We start from the raw sequence: 5,356 nt of genomic DNA, 5'->3' as shown, positions 1-5,356 counted from the left end.
TTTTTTTTTCTTCACATGTGTGTTTCGCGAGGCAAGGACCTAGTTATCCTTCAATCGTTATTCTTTTGTTTCAAAAGGAGCCAGAATCACCTCTTTTTTCGATCATGTTCATTTGATACATTTTCTACACACATAAAATTCATAATAAGCTCAAAACACTCAAAATAATAATCTAACAATACAATTATGCATAGAATATAAAGCAATAAGTTATTATTTGCCAATAACGTAGTATAAATATAAACTTTTAGCCGAATACCACTCCACAATTTGACATTTGTAGTTAGAGATAATCTAAAAAAGGAAGAGAGATCAAGGAGCCTAGCAACTGATTACATATGTGAAATGAAAGAGGAAAGTTGTTGATGAGATAGAGAATGAATATGTACCTTTAAGCCTTAGAAGGAATTTAATTAGCTGTAGAGAGAATATGCTTAGGAAAGTAGTGGGGATTAACAGAGTTTAAATAGCTATTAAAAATTAAATATAATTATTAATGTTGCAATTACTAAAAAAATTAAACTTTTCTAATTAGTGCTAATTTGTAGATAATCAGTTATGTGGATTAGGAAAACGTCCTAAATTTAATTGGAGAAATTACTACGTGTTATAATTATACTAAATGCACCACTATGTTCTTAGCTATTACATAATTTATTTTGATAGTAAAAGTAAATGTAAAAATGCTAATAGTAAGGAAAGAGAGTAATTGTTAATAATAAGGACAGAGAATAAATGTTTAAAAAGTTTTTTTGAACAAAAATAAAAGAATATTTTTTAAGAAAATAAATAAATAGTAATAGAGGCCAATGAAGCATGCCACATCAGCTTCTTCATTTAAATCAATTCATTTGTGCTAATCAATTCTCTTACTATGAAGGATTAGAATTTTGTGAGGGTGAGTTTATCCTATTCAAAACTCGCTTTTTTCATCTAATTCCATTTTTCCTTTTCTGCCCCTTATTTCATAGATATATATATATTTGCAGTTCAGTTCAATCTAGTAAGTATCAATGTTTATGACGGAGATGCCGACTTGGATTTGCAATTCATTTTAGGTTATTTTTCACTTTTCTCCGGGTTCTTTTCGCATTATGAACCATATCTAACAAATGTGTGATTCTTTTTGATTTAGCAATGTTTGTTCCCACTTTTTTGTTTTTCTTGAATTTGTGGTACGAATGATTTTTCATATGTTCAATCCTAGCTAGATATGATTGTTTTATGTCTTATGGATTGTTTGTTCTTCAATTTTATATGAATATATTCTTGATCCAATTAAGTTTGATTTAAGCGAAGCATATCAAGGATTGAATTAAAGGACCCCCCCTTCCCCCCACCCCTCCCTTGTTTCATAATTATTATCATGTTGTAATTTTATTAAAAGAAAATAAACAAATTTAAGTATTTTTTTAAGACATCTGGAATCGGTCTAAAATAATTTTATTTGTTTTTCAACTATGAAATTATTAGTATGGAGGAAAGATTTCACTTTGTAAGAGAAAAAATAATTACTTTAATTAATTCATTGATATATGTTTCCTTTATATTTGATAGTATACGTTCAGATCGAATTACAAAATAAAGAGAAAGAAGAAGTCAATAAGAGCCAAAAATCTGAAGAACACAACATAAGCAAATTTGAAAAGGGACAAGATGGTATGTAATTAATTCTGCATCTTAGTTGCCTTGTGTTAAATATTCTTTAAATTTTACTCGTATCACCAAGTCATTATTTTCAAAATTATTTGGAGTACTATGATAGAATTTAAAAAATTTAAGTTATCATTCATAAAAATATTTTGGTAAAATAAATATTTTGAATTATGTGTGTGCGTGCACGTGCGTGTGCGTGTGTGTGCATGTGCGTGTGCTTGTGTGTGTGCGTGCGTGCGTGCGCGTGTGCGTGTGCGTGTGTGCGCGCTCGCGTGCGTGCGTGTTAAAAAAGAGCTTGAACTATATGGATCAATTATTTGTTACCTGACTTTCTTGGTATGAGAAGTTGGTTAGGTAGGTTGACGACCTTTCCTAGGTTGTTAATTTCTATGAGTCCAAATAATCGATTATTATGTCTAAGATTGCCTGAGTACTAGAAATTTTAAGGAGAAACTTATGGCTCGGTATATAAACGCAAGCTTCAAAAAATAGATGTAATTGATGATTGAAGCATGAGTATATATATATATATATATATATATATCAAGTTTATGTGTTCCTACATCAATTACAATTTATTATACGATAATAACTAGATTTATAGTTAAATATTTATAAATATTTAGTGTATATTTTAATAGATTTATAGGAATTGAGCAAAAGCTAGTGGATATTCATGAACCCGAAGCTAGATCCTCTCTTGATTGTAACGTTGCATTATGTAATACTCGTGCACTATCCGTGTAACTTCACACCATTTTTTGTCTTTTACGTCTGTGAATCTTTGAACACGTTTTTTATTATTTATATATATTTTGTTTGTCTTAATTTATGTGTAGGTGTTGATTGGTTACATAATTCAAAAGAGAAAAGGAAGACTGTTGAAAGTTCCGATCTAAAATAAATCAATGAAATTTTTGTGGCGATAAATTTGTCGTTAAATATCTCACTATGAATTCCTATCACATTAATAAAATGTAAAATAAAAAGTTTTATAATGTTAGATTTACTACTAAATAGACAGAGACATTTTTTTTGGAGACCGACTAAAAAGTAAAAAATATCACATAAATTGAGATTAAAAAAAAAAAAACTAGATTCTTCTATTATTATTTTTGAATATCTAACTTGATTGTTCAAGAGAATAACTCTATTAAAAAGAGAAACATATAAACACGAAATAATGAAAAATTGATTTGTTGATTTCTTAATTTCTTAATCTATTAATTTAATGCAATCTATTTTTTCCTTATGTATAATAGAACTTGAAAATCTTTTAAGCAATTTTTTTTATTAATGTCTTTTTCATTTAAAAAAAGAAAACTAATAAACACTACCTCTATCTCAATTTAGTGGTCAACTTAAATTTAATAGTGAATCATTTGAATTCATTTGGTCAAAATAAGAATTAATGTAGATATATATTTATTAAATTAGATAGTCCTAAATTTGACTGTATTTCACAAACTTTTTGATTAGCGTATTATCTACTAGTGTGAATGTGCAAAGAGTAGATAATATCAAGTTAATTAAAATTAGCCATTTTTGAAAAGATCATAAAACCATAATTATTGCTTATTCTACTCACTCAAAACATTATTAATTTGGGCTCATCAATTCTCTTACTTTGAAGGATTAAAACTAGGGGGGAAATTTTTCAAAAGAGCAATATTTTAGCTTTTAGTGGGACTCCTTAGAAATAGTTTCATTATTTATTAAAAATGTCATTATTTTAGTTTGTTAAGGGATTAGTTATGTATTTATTTTATTTTGATTAATTTGAAAGAATACAAATAATTAATAACAGAACAGAGAAAATCATGGAACAAAAAAAATCAAAAGAGGTAAAAAAGATTTTAAATACAAATCAGTTACGTTTTGAAAAGAGCATAAATAGCCATCTTTCCGTTGAGCCTTTTTTTGCTTTCTTCTTAAGAACATAAAAAAAATTTAAAATAATTTAGTTTGTCTTCCGAATCATTCATCTGATAACTTTCAAAACTTTTTCAAGTTGAATACGACACATTTTTTAAATAGAATTTTTCAAAATTGACAACTATAAATTTGTCGCATCCAGTGAACAATCGAAAAACAATCAGGTATTTTTTTCAATTTTTTTATTTGTTTGGATGAGATATTCGTATATGTCGAGTACAAGAGTGTTGTTTTTTTTCTGATTGAATCAGTGAAATCTTTGTATGCATTGGGATTTATAGCTTTTTTCGAATGTTTTATATCCAAATTATGATGTATAACGAATGAAATTGTTTTTTTTTAAGTTTAGTAGCTGTTTTTTCTATTTGAATGCATACAATAATTTGTATCCCATTAAGTTAATGTAACTAATCGATCATGAACTATATGTTGAATACAACAATATATGAATACAAAAATGAGATGAAAATACAAAGTAGGTAAAGTAGGCACATAAAATACAAAACTTGTTGGTATACAATTAGGTTGAATACAAAACAAAAGAGAAATACAAACTTGTTCACATATAAATTGAGATTGAAATACAGAATGAATACCCAATAAAATACAAAATTGTTAGCATACAGTTAGGATGAATACAAATTAAGAAGGAAATACAAACATGTTGGTATACTAATTGAGATTGAAATACAATGCAATCCTTGGGTAATACACAAATCAAATGAGGGAAATTCCCCAAAATTTTGAATATTATTTGGTATACCTCTAGTAATTCTGATTGAATCAGTCATTGTAGACAATCAGATGCTTTCCCCGTAATCTAAAACCCTAAAAGCAAATTTTGATATTATCAAATTTTAAAATGTATTAAATATCAAACAAAACAAACATATATATGAATTTCTAGAATCTACAAAATCTGAAAAATTAAAAGAAAATCACAAAAAAAATTGAAATTAATAAATATATGATGAATATTTAAACAAAATCACATAAAAATTGGAAAAATTGACTGAAAATCCGTAATGTATAGAATCAGTGATTTAAACATCAATAAAAAAAAATCAAAATTGATAATGGAAATTACCTTGCCAACCGAGAAATCTGCTTGAATTAATAAAGAGAATTCGTTTAACAATAAAGAAAATTTCTTGATGAACAACAATTTAGCACTTTGAAGATAAACTTGAAACGTGAAAGATGGGGAAGAAATGTGAAAGTTGGGGAAGAAATGTGAATGGTAATGAAAAAAGGTTACTGGTATTGGTTTAAATTTATTTTTTTTACTTTAAACGGTTATTGATATATAATTTGGTCTAATATAGGACTCTTTCCATAAATAAAATTAATTTAAAATACTAAAATCTGAATACATATTATTTTATAAAAATATTGTCATTCTGCCATTTTAAATAAATATTTTAAAGTATTGTTATTTTGACTAATTATGTTAGCTATTATGACTTAATTGCTAATTTTCCCGGGGGGGAGTTTATCCAATATACTCAAAATTCATTTTTTCCATCTAATTCTTTTTTTTCCTTTTTTGCCCCTTTGTTTCACATATATATATATTCACAGTTCAGTTCAAATCATTTTAGATTACTTTTCGCTTTCCTCCCAGGTTCTTTTCGTTTTATGTACAATCTCTGACAAACGTGTGATTCATTTTTATTTAGCAATGTTTGTTCCCATTTGCTTGCTTTTCTTGAATTTTTGTAAAAATAATTTTCGTATGTTCAATCCTAGCAAGATTTGTTTTTTT

Source organism: Solanum stenotomum, chromosome 1 (genome assembly GCF_019186545.1).
Source record: "Solanum stenotomum isolate F172 chromosome 1, ASM1918654v1, whole genome shotgun sequence".
NCBI lineage: Eukaryota > Viridiplantae > Streptophyta > Magnoliopsida > Solanales > Solanaceae > Solanum > Solanum stenotomum.
Note: the sequence above shows the minus strand (reverse complement) of the source record.